Genomic DNA, 12,498 nt, shown 5'->3' on the forward strand with positions numbered 1-12,498 from the left:
TACCTGAATCCTCAGCCAGCAAGTATTTATTTATTTAGCTTTAAATCTCAAAGGCTCCTACTTTTTCCCTTCTCTCCAAATCTAATCAGTCACCAAGTTTTGTTTTGTTTTGTTTTGTTTTGTTTTGTTTTGTTTTGTTTTCATCAATGTCAATATCCTTTCTCTCCAACTTCCATCCAGCCCTCGGTTGGGGGTGGGGGGTTGTCTCTGGAAATTGTTTCCTTAAAGGAAGAGGATGGCCCACTACTCAGACTAGAAGGTAGGGTAGAGAGACCTGTTTTCAGGTTGCATTTACACCGAAAGCATGCTGCTTTACTTATTTATTCATTTGCCTAAGACTGCTTGTTTTTCTGGGTAGCTGCAGCAGGAAGAAGCTTACAGCTTCCGTCAGTCCTTGGTACCTCCTTCCTGCTGCCCCCTCTCATCTACCTTCCCTGGGTGCCCTGGCAGTTATATTTCTCATCAAATTCCAATTGTGTCTTTTCCTTGCCTAAAATCCTTTGTTTTTCCTTTCCATTCAATCTAAATGCCCAGCTCCCAGAAGAGTTGACACAAGGCCTCTTCCAGACTTTCTCCTGACTACCCTGATTGATGTATTCCTTGGACATATCATGTGTTTTTTTTTTTCTTTTAGTACTCAGCTTTCCAGATCTTTCTCAAAGTTACTTTATTGTGAACTCTTTCCTCTGTGATCTGCAAACACTCTACACATACATTTATCACACTCCATTATGACTATCTGCTAATGGGTCTGTGTTCCACACAGCCCCTCTTCCCATACGGCTCATATGAAGTGGATCTTATAATGTCCAAGAAGTGCCTTGACCTCAGAACATGAAATGCAATTAAAATGGTTGCTGAATAAACGAATGAATGAATGAACGAATAATGTAAATAATGTGTTATGGTGGGTGCTATAAGTGTAGCAATATTTCAATGTGAAAACATTTATATGCATTTAAGTGTAAGCCACACATTTATTTTTTAAAGTATACTACAATTAATAAATAAATCTTTATTGTGCTTCTCTCATATAAACCCAGGCAAATATTTCCCAAAACTCTCCACTGAAGAATGGATAGTAACTGAGAAAATAGTTCTAATGAGTTGAAGTCACTTTGTGGCAGTAGAGTAAGTCCAAAAATGATGGAAACATTCATTCCTTGATAAAGGTTCTGATTTAACAAAATTTGTACTGACTTGCTGTAAATATGACAAGCACTGAAGAAAATAAGATTTAGCAGCTGATATAGTAAGTGTCTTTGCTTCTAAGACCTTTCATTATTAAGAGAGCTGCATAAATGTATGTGTGTGTGTGTGTGTCCTTCTCTCTCACACATACATACACACACATGCTTACTATTAAGTGTATGATAGAATCAACCCCTTCCCCCAAACCTAAATTTTTGAGTACTCAGTCACTTCCCACAGAGTGGCCCACAATTGGAACAACTGGGGCACAGGGTCTACTCTAAAAATGCTCTAAAAACGGCGAGGCGGGGCAAGGGGCGAAGGTGGTCAGGAGTCAAGTAAAACCAGCCTTACTGAGTGTGATTGGAATTCACTCTTCACTCGGCCAAAATACGCAATCTAACCAAAGTCCTTCCACTAGCTCTACCTCCCAAGCCACATGCCTTTTCAGGGCCACAGGCAAAGCCAGCTGTGGCTCTGCATTTGGGTTAAAGAGCCTGAAAACAGAAAAAAAAAATATTTTGAAATGCATTACGCTTCAAAATTAAGGGTAATTGTGTGTAGCAGCCTGGAAAATAGCTCATCTAGCACTGCTCAGCCACAGAACCCCATAGCACAAAATGCTGGCTCTCTAAACGTAATTTCAAACTTAAAAAAAAAAAAAGGCACAAAGGGCGGAAGGAAGGGTGGAGGGTTGGCATAGGGCTGTGACTTATAAGAAGGCTGCTGCCTTGGGGAGACATAGCCAGCATACAAGCCAGCAATATTTCTACATTACTTAAGCCACTAGATGATGCTCTGCACTATTACTGCAGCCAAACAGTGAAGGTAAATAAAAGGTCGACAGATAATTACATAAGAAAATAAATGTGGCAAGATTAGGACAGAAATCTAATGGATAGAGGGGGAAAGGACTTCACATACAAACGTACCTTAAAGCTTTTCCCCTGACCAGTACAATGTCCTGGTCACACTAATGGAATAACAATATCTATTACTATCCAACTAGCCAAGGTACATTTTACAAGCAAAGGAGGAGGTATTTCACCCTGTTAACTCATTCCCACACAGACACTTCCTTAATCTTGTGACAGAGGCCTCTGAATGTAGCCAAACTAAGCTTTGTTAACCACCTTCCTCATTTCATTTATCATAGTCCCATTAGGTAGAGGTGATGGTTAAGGCAGCAACCAGTGGCCAGAATTCCAGACCTTCTGTGGAAACTGAAACATAAAATCATGAGCTGCTAGGTTTCTTCAGCCACAGCAGACCAGGAAGAAACACACATGAAATTCAAACTTGAAAGGGAGCTGGGTTAGGAAGACAATTGTAATACAGGAGGGAAGGAAGCTCCAGAGGAAATTTGAAGATCTAGAGAAAATAAAAGAACATATAGGGTGAGGCCATCTATCTGTGAATACACCACCTCAGGGTCTAAGAATTCACCAGTATCCAGAAAACTGGGGCACTTACAAACTGCTATCAAAAGTCTAGCCTGTCAGACAGCACACAATTAGTCTAATTTACGTAAGGAAACAAAACAATGGTTCTCAATTGGGGGATGAGGGGTTGCCCTCTCAAGAACAATAGGCAATGTCTGGAGGCATTTTTGGTTATTACAACTGGGTGTTGCTCCTGGCATCCAGAGGGTAGAGGCCAAAAAAAGCTAGTATTTCTTACAATGCACAGGACAGCACCCTCAACAAAGAATTATCCGGCCCCATATGTCAAGAGTGCTGAGGTTGAGACTGCCTGAAATAAAGTCAACATAGAACTGGCAATAGCCAGAGGTTCCTGGGTGGCTAAGTTGGTTATTTCGGCTCAGGTCATGATCTCACAGTTCATGATTCAATCCCACATCGGGCTCTGCGCTGACACTGCAGAGCCTGTTTAGGATTCTCTCTCTCCCTCTCTCTCTGGCCCTCCCCCACTCACCCTCTCTGTCTCTCTCTCTCTCTCTCTCTCTCTCTCAAAAATAAATAAACTTTAAAAAAAAGGGGGGGGGGGCAATAGCCTGCAAGGAGAAAAAGAACAGAATCAGTAGCTTCAGCATCACCCAAGGGAAAAACCATTCTGGTTGAAGACTCCAGTCTCTGGTTCCCTTAGTTGGTATTAATCTACGGGGCAGAAGTAGCAAAACTTAAGACTAGATGGAAAATGCTGTTAAATGTATTCCCTACCACCGTTCGGTCCCTCCCCACCACCAACTGGTTCCATGCTTTTGCTTTCACCATGACTCACCCACAGAGAGAGAGAAAAAAAAAGTGTTCGCTAAAGAATATGTGTCTATTCTCCTTGGCAAACACTGTTCTCATTTTTGATTAATGAATTCCATTCTGGCTTATATGCTCCAATATCATGAGCTTAGGTGATGGGCATGCTGTCCCCCCCACTAGTTTAGCTTCGGAATGAGATATCCAAAGAGAGGCACCAACTCAGCAAAACTTGGTCTCAGTGGCAGAAAGCACATCCCTGGGAGCCATGGCAACACAAAGCACATCCACTGGAACCCAGGGCACTTCTACCAGCATACAGGAGGGAAGTGCTCCCTGGATGCACTGCAGCCTAGCTCAACATGGGGGTTCTGGCCTCAGGCCAGGCTAGTACAAGAGAACCAACAAGAGCAGGAAATCACCAAAACAGGCATCATGGTGCACAGGAAAGGACCAACAGGGGAAGAAGAGTCAGGAAGGCTCAGATCTACTCTCCAAATATCCCCGTGACATTTCATTCCTCCAAGCCACATCTGTAAAGTAGGATAATACTCTGCTGTCTATTCTCCACCGTTTCCAAAGCAGCATTCTGGGAAGAAGGGTGTCAGCTCTTGATGCAAGGAGGAAAATATCGCACGGATCCTGTGACTCCAAGACCACTGAGGCAATGCTCAATCAGGGCTTACCTAATCATGGTGCCCTCCAACCACTGTCCCTTACCCAACAAGTACAACCCACCCGACACACAGCAGTCCTGGAGTCCAGCAAGTAGTAAACGTTTTCTAACTGAGGGAAGTTTTATTCCCTGAATTAACTGTTAGAACTAAAATAGCCAAAACTGTAGCCTCAATTCCTAAAATTGAGGTTCCAATAATAATCTTGCTCAGATTCTGGAAATCAGTGTTTGTGGGGGCCTAGAACACTGACTGGGAATCGTCATCTCCTTCTATTTATACATGTGACTAATCTCTCCACTCAGCACTACGCCAGGTTGTTGCTGTGGTTAATTCTATTTAATGTGTTAGCGTTCCCTCTCCCACACAGATTCCTATTGGATACTTCACTGTTCACTTCCTTAGGCCAGTGACAAAATTCTGGTCAAACTGTACCTGCACTTATCCTGTGAAAGTTTAGAAAACACAGTTAACCTAACCCCGGATCCTAACAATGTTTTATGGGCCTCAGGACTGGTTATTATAAATAAGTTAGAATTGTTAACACTCCCACAACCTAAATTATCCAGGAGATTGAAAACCGCAACCCCTCTGTGTGTTATGCATGCAGGGATGGCTTCGCTGTACCTAATAATGCTGTGCTGAGCATAGTCAAAGTCTTTCAGGGGCCACATGCCTTTCACGGGAGCCACACTCTCTCTCCTGGATGGTTGGTCTTTAAAATCTTTGTTTAGGATGGTGCTAAAGTTCTCACCCTTTTTTCTTCTTTGGTTGGTCAGGCCCAAGCCCAAGTCCTCTAAAATGTTTTATTTAGAGGTACCTTAACCGACACTTAGTTGGTCAAGCATCTTGAGTCTTGATCTCAACTCAGGTCTTGATCTCAAGGCCCTGAGTTCAAGACCCGTGTTGGGTTCTGCACTGGGCATGAAGCCTACGTAAAAATAAATAAATAAAATAAAATGTTTTATCTAATTATGTATCACAGCAGCATGGCTGCCACAAGAAAAGATGACTAGTGTCTTTGCAAATGTCCAAAAATAATTAAGATAGGCATATGGGGAATACCGGGTATAAAATATGAAAGGAAAAGTTGATTAAGCTTCCAAAGACCACCAAAGCACTAAACTAAAACTTGGCCAGAAAAGAGTACATTCATTTTATTCTAAGTAAGGTTAAAGAGTTATTTCCGATGAATCTACTGCCTCGCCATATCGCTAAGTGACAAACATACCAACCAGATTTCCAGTTTTGCCAATATGGCAGAATCACAGCCAGGCATATCATCAAGTTCTATAAACAGTAGCATTTTAAAAGTTAAGTCAATGGCTAACACTTTCACTGCATCTAATTGAACATTTGTAAATAGCAGCTCTTGCAGGAAATTAAACCAATAGCATTGGTAAGGGGTGGGAGCAGCTAAATATTTCTTAAAGTATGGCCTTGTGACCACTTTCATCAGGATCTCTGGCAAATTGGTTGAAATGTAGATTCCTAGGGCTCCAGAGTTATTAAAATAGACCTTTTAATAGACTTTTTTTTTTAACCTTAAGCAACGCATTTGACATTAAGATTCAGTGTCTGTTTTGTAAAACACCCTATTTTCCATTGTACCCTTCTATTTCATGTTTTAAACTGCTGGTTTGGACATGATAAATTGATATTATGGTCTACTCCTGGACTGCAACCCCAAACTTCAAAAACACTAGACTAGTTGACAAGAAGGAAGCAGAGATGGAGTTGCATAATTAGCAGCAAACACTTGAGGCTTTGTGATGTAGACAGGGTTTAGTAATTCCCCACCTTTTCCCAATTCAATAGAATGAATGTCTTAAAAACCAAACTACCCACCTGGATGGTTTCAGGCATTAAAAAGTGGTGGCAGGCTTCCTGTTTACAAACCTTAAGGGTACCCAGTGTCTTAGATCAGAACAGGAAATGTCCTCCATAGGAATGATTAGCTCTAAACCTTCAGTGTTAAGAAAGATGGTAAGGTAAGCAACGCGTGCACTCAGTAGAGCCCCTTGGCACACCCCAGCCACATCCTCTCTGCAAGGGCTTCAAAGCACTCTCTTCTTCCTCCTCTCCCACCCATTCACAAACAAACACCCAAAGGGGGGTAAATTACTTTAAACCACTTAAGTATTATCTTATCTCAATACTGTAATTTCATAAATGCTTATGATTTAGAAGCACTATAGAAGCCCCTCATCTGTTTTCTCCCTTTCATTTTTCTTCTCCTAGACATTTGCCGCTTCTCTTCTTCCTTACGTCCTCTCCTCCTCTGCCTTCACCTCCATCTTCTGGGAAAGCAGAACAAGATAGAGTGGATATCTGACTTCACCCCACTCACAGCAATGCCCTTTTTCCTGAGGGGGCATTTCTTTGAGTAAAGCAACACGTACTTTTGCAAAGACTTTCTCCAAGGAATATGATAAAACAAACACCAGATCAGAAGTGGCTACGTGTTATCAATAAACTATACTGGTCTTCTACTCTCTCAAGGAATCACCTCTCTGTTCCTTTCTTCAGGCTAAAATTCTGAGTCTACTCAGGGCAGAAAGAGGTCTGCAAGAAGAATGGCTGGGCATGGTAGGAAGGACAAAGGAAGAAAGAAAGCAAAAGCCTGTTACCTGGGTTCACTTGCCACTGATGCGGCAATATTTGCCTGGTATATTTCCCATAAATAGGCATCTCTCGGTCAGTACAATCATCTAGGTTCTGGACGTAATACACAAGTCAAGGTCCCTACCCTCATGGAAATTCCATTCTAATGGGAAAACAGACATAATCAAATAAACAAATGAATATGTAATGCCAGGGGTAATAATGCTGAAGGGGGGGGGCAGAACTGAGTTACTTAAGAGGACCATGGAGTTGGCTGGTTGCTATTTTACATGAGGTCAGGAAAGGCTGCCTATAAATGCTGACAACTGGGTAGAAGAGACCTGAAGTGTGCAAGGGAGTGAGCCATCTGGACATGTGGGGAAAAGTTCTTTGTGCAAAAGGAATAACATATGCAAAGTTCCTGGGGAAAGAACTTGGTGAAAAAGAAGAATGTAAGGCAATCAGATTGGCTGCAGTTTTAAGAAAAGTAGGAATAGGACAAGGGGATGGGGGCGGGTGTGTGTGTGTGTGTGTGTGTGTGTGTGTGTGAAGATATGGCCACTAACAGGACTACCCATCCTGTAGCCCAAAAAGGGATCCTAAATTCCACCAGACCCAGGTCTGGGACTGCCTCACAACTTCCCCTTCCCGGACACTTACTAACTTTTTCCCCAGTTCCCTTCCCTCCAGACCCCACCCCCCACTGCAGAGTTCCAACACTGCAGGTCAAGTCACTCCCTCACAATTTCCCAAGACAACCAGTCCATCTAATTTAAAAAAAAAAAATCTGAGTAATAAATGTACTAGGAAAAAAGGCAACATTTAACCTGTAACAGCCCTCAAGAGATAGGAAATGTACAGATAGTAAAGAGCAGAAGTTCAGAAGGGCAACCGTGTAAAAAAAAAAAAAAAAAAAAAAAAGTCTGCCACCTGATGGCAGGGTATCTGGGCTTCTGAGTCCCCAGTTCTGTAAACTGGGAAACAAAAATCCTTGAAATACCTTGGGAGTGGGTATGGAGGGAAAAATGAAAAACCACAACCAGAAGAGGCCCTTAACAATAGCTACTGCCAGCCTTTTGATCTAAAAGTGAACCCCGTGGGGTTATGCCCCTCATAGTTCCTAAAGTTACCCTCAAATGATTGATGCATAAATGCATATCATTAATTATTTTATTTATAAACAACAAACAACAAAAACCTCCGAAATTCTTCCACCGCACCACCCCCAAGCCACTAGCAGCGATAACCTGGGAGCCTGCAAGTCCCTGCCTCCGGAGGCAGAAACCCTGGTCTCAAGCTTCTTCTGAAATCTTAAATACAGCGGATTAAGTCCGCATCCTTCTTGCCAGCGGTGTTAGCAGGCCCATGGTCCGAGGCACAGGCTGCACAAAATATGCTCAGTGAGTCCTAAGAGCTGTCCAGAGGACCCCAGGGGCCAGGTCACTGGGGGAGGCCAAGCCCTGCAGCTTTAGGTCAACGCAGGTCCCACCGCCAACAACCTCTGCCCGGAATTGCCAACTTCAAACGTCCCGGCCCCCAAGCGGAGAGGGTCCACTTGGCGGTAAGTCCCAAGCTCGGAGCCCCTCGCCATCACACACACACACAACACACACACACACACAGCACACACAGCACACACACACACACACACACACACACCACACACACACACACGCTCACTTGCTCACACGCTCGCCGCCCTCGCGCGCGCCCGCGACACAACACGGACTTCCCAACCCCAACACACGCGCGCACCCCAGGCTGGCAGACTTCTATATTTCCTCTTCCTCAAAGCTACTCTAGCGATCTCCGCCGCCCCTCTCAGCTCGGATTCCAGGACCCCAAAGCCCGTTGGCCCCTACTCTGAAGGCGCGCCTGGTGCCCCCCCCCTTCATGCCAGTATCTCCCATAGAACCCCCCTGCCCCGCCTCCTTCGTTCCGAGTCCCCAGCGGGAGACCCCGGTATGTTCCCAGGAGGCGAGTATTTACTAACTGTCGCCCCTGAGGGTCCCAGCCGCCTCAATCGCTTCCTCCTGCCCCTTCGGGCCCTCCATCCCTCTAGCCCATCGCTGTCCCCTCCCAAGAGCACGATCGCCGAGGGATTCCCTCCCATCTGCGAGTACCAGAGAAAAGCCGGAGCCCGAGCTGCCAGTACCTTCCCAGGCGCAGCCTCTCGGATCTCCAAGCCCCCAAATCCCACACTCCCCTGTCCCCAGTCCCCCCCGAGCCAGCAGCGCAGTCCTTCGGCGGCCCCCACCAGCCGGCCCTGGCCAAATCGCCTCCGCGGGTTCCCGGGCCCCGGGCCCTGCTCTCCATCTCCCGCGCCCCCTCCCTCCGCTCCCACTCCCACTCCCACTCCAGCCGCCCGGCTCTGCCCAGACTTCCCCAACTGCTGAGCGCCCCGGAGCGCCCGCAGCCCTCGCCCCGCAGAGCGCCGCGGCTACCCCTGCTCCAGCCGCGAGCCCCCAGGGAGGAAACAAAAGTGTCCCCGCGGCGCCCAGAGTCCCCCAGAACAGGACGCCTCCTCCAGTGCCCCAGCCTCAGCTCCCTCCCCGGCCGCGCTGAGGTCGGCGAGTCGGGGCGCGGCGCCAGTCCAGGAAACTTTACGAACCTGCCCGGGGTCGCAGGACAGCGGCGGTGGCGGCGAGGGTTCCGCGCGACCAGAGCTCTGGCGACCCGTGACCATTGAAGGGGGGCCAGAAGCTCTGTCCCTCAGCTCCGGGCCGCGGCCGTGTGGGTGGCTCTGCCTCTATCCCGTGCCCATCCTCGCCCGCGCACACGCACTTACACTGGGGATCCGCCGGCTGCTGCGCCGCCGGCTGCCGCTGCTCTCACTTCCTCTTCCTTCCTCCTGCTGGCCAGAGACACATTTTGCATCTGCAAGGCATCCCGAGATCAACCGCGAACTCTCCTCCCGAGCGGACGCTGCAGAGTGGCCGCCGCCGCCCCCGGCACCTGCACGCCGGCACGCGTGGTTGGCGCTTTCACCTCCCGCCCGCGCCCTGGAGCCTGCCTACTGCACTTTGCCTGCGGGGTGGAGGGTGGAGGGAAATGTCCACGACTTTTTGAAGTCCCCCTACTTAAAAAGAAGAAAAATGTCAAACACCGTGCACGCCTCAGATCGGCTATAAATAATATGTGTGCAGAGCATGACTTCTCGGATGAGCTCACACGCGGCGCTTTGCAGGCACTAATTAACTCCGTCACCGTCATAGCGCCACCTCCGGGAGGCCGAGAGCGCGTGGCATCTTTTTATAAGCTTTCATTTTTGGCAGCTGGTTTGGAATTTCGAGGGGAAACTTCGGTGGGCTGTTTTAAAGCTACTTTAAGAGGCTGGTGTGTTTGTTCTGACGCTCTGCCTCTACCCGTGAGCAACGTGGCAAAAATAACAAAACCTTTACTCCCTCTTATAGTCACCTATGCATTTACACTATTTATTTCTAATCAATTAAACCAAGGACTCCCTAATTTTGCATAACTTTTCATGAAGCAAGACGTTCTACTCCCAATTTGGTATTTGGAGTACGTTATTTAATTAATGCAACCTACTTTTGTGACTTTCAAAGCAAAATTCAAACAAATGAACTCCCAGTGTAGCTGCCAGAAGGGAAATGACAGTCCTTGGAAGGTTGCAGGAAAAACACCTGCTCTCTCCAAATTCAGAAGTATATACGTTGGCTATACCAGAAAAGACAAAGGCAGTTGTTACTTCAAACTGGCAAAGGAGGTAAATCAGGAGCAAGGAGGCGTTGGAATATAAGGTGGAAGGTAAAGGTCCTCTTTAAATTGCAATCCCACTCTCTCTCCTGCAAAGAGATTTAAATTTTAACCCTGTGCTGGCTCCTCATTAGCAGCCAAGAGCCCCGAGCAACTATCACTTTAAATGTGGCTAGTCCTGAGATGTTATGAAAATATAGACACAGAACTTAGTGTGAAAAACAGAACGTTAAATACCTTGTTAATAATTTTTGTGTTGATTACATCACTTGAACAAATGATAATAATTTAAGATGTGATGAGTCAGTTGGGTTATTGTATTGGGTTAAAATATAAGTATAAATATATATATGTAATAATTAAAATATTTTCAATAGCTTATTTTTACATTTTTAATGTGGCTAATAGAAAAAGTAAGATTACACATATGGCTCTCATTAGTGGCTCACATTATATTTCTAATGAACAGCCCTGATCTGACCTCTTATTATACGCATAACCTCTGAAGGCAATATTAGTAGCAGGAAGACTTGGGTCCAGATCATTATAAGCCAATAACTTAAAGTAGGATGATTCCAGAAAAGTAATCAGCCTTCCTCATCTGTAAAATGATAATGATATAATAACAGTAAATAGGTAAGTATCCAAACGAAGTAAGTTAATAAGCAGCCAGTAAAAGGAACCTTTACCAATGATGCTATGAGCACTTGTAATAGTAACTATGAATTTGATCCACAACTTTTTAGCTAAGACATATAAAGACTTCAACTATAGTGCAGACATCATGAGCACTCAGTAAATGTTAGCTGTCATAATTGTTCCAAGAGTAAACAGGGAACTCTGTGTCTCTCCTTGCACAGCAATTAGACAAATCCACCTCCTTGTACCCTTTGATCCCAGCTCTGCCCTCTGCAGTTAACATGGAATAAGTCACATCCCTCCTCCAAGAGATACCCTTTTTCAGATTTTTGAAGACAGACACTGAATTCTATCTAAACATTCTCCTGAGGATTAAATGCTCTCCGTTACTCTAACTTCTATGGTTTCAAATCCTATGGTTTCAAATCTCTCTCATCTTAACCATCTTTCCCTTGAAGGACACCAGTCTTGATCCTTAAAAAAAAAATTAGTTGTCATATAAATTAATTAATTAATTGACCATTACAAACAATACAGCTAAATCTTGTCAATTATTTTTCAAATGCATCTATCTCACTGCTGATCCAATAGCAAGGCAAAATTCTTTGTTATGTTACTGTTAGGTCATGTCTGTGTTTGTGTGGTTGATCTCTGGGACCAAAGACCCTGGTTCACCTTCTCTAAATCTTTTTGAATTCAGTGCAGTCAGGCATCAGTGTCTCCCCACACCCACAGGTTAGGTGAGAACAGATCAGGGTTCTGGAAAACACCCCACTAAGTGGCTTCCTCTGCCATGATAAGGATCAGAGTCTTTGGATTCACTAGTTCCTCTCACTTTTATTCTATAAATGCTATATAGTGAGACCCTGGTCTTAACCTCCAATTTTTTTCTTGTTAAGCTTTGGGTCTCAGGGTCTAACTGAGGTTTCTTCTTTGGTCATCCAGATTCTAACTCATCCGTTCACTTTATCTATTGCCTACAGTATTAGGAGGCAAAATATCCCCTTCCTTCTATCTAGAACCTGTATTTCTACTCCTTGTTACTAATAAGGTGTGGGGTCCAGGCAAACCCTCTTAGAGAATAGCTCACACTCTGGATTTGTCTGTCTCTTGTGGTGTGATTTCACTTACCCCTTTATCCTTTGTACTTTTTTCTATATGGATTAGGGCTTCAGGTTAAACATTTTTGGTAAGAACATTTCATGAGCGATATGGGTACTCGACACTACATCACACTGGTATATGCATTGTCAGTCTATGCCAGTCTTGGTGGTACTAACTTTAACCGCCTGGGAAATGTCACCACCAAGTGAATAACTCCAGTGAAAAAGTAAATTTTCCCTTTACAAGTAATAAGAAATCTGTGATAGGATACTTTACACTGTGCAAATATCCTATTCCAGAATGATCTTTTAACCAGTGGTTTTAGCAACTCCTAGCAATCCTCCCCACTTAATTTG

At 44.8% G+C, this 12,498-nt stretch overlaps 1 protein-coding gene across 2 annotated transcripts in view; it reads right to left on the reverse strand.

The window, feature by feature from the left end:
- The window catches only part of ELMO1 (engulfment and cell motility 1), a 530,926-nt gene extending 521,365 nt beyond the window's left edge, over positions 1-9,561 (reverse strand). The window contains exon 1 of one of the 2 annotated variants that reach the window (XM_030308230.3): positions 9,294-9,491. The gene's annotated coding sequence lies outside the window, so the exon portion shown is untranslated. Of the gene's footprint in view, positions 1-9,293 lie in introns of both variants that reach the window. The other variant, XM_030308233.2, reaches the window with a different exon arrangement.
- Positions 9,562-12,498: the final 2,937 nt, after the last annotated feature.

Source organism: Lynx canadensis, chromosome A2, assembly GCF_007474595.2.
Source record: "Lynx canadensis isolate LIC74 chromosome A2, mLynCan4.pri.v2, whole genome shotgun sequence".
In the NCBI taxonomy this organism is placed as follows: domain Eukaryota; kingdom Metazoa; phylum Chordata; class Mammalia; order Carnivora; family Felidae; genus Lynx; species Lynx canadensis.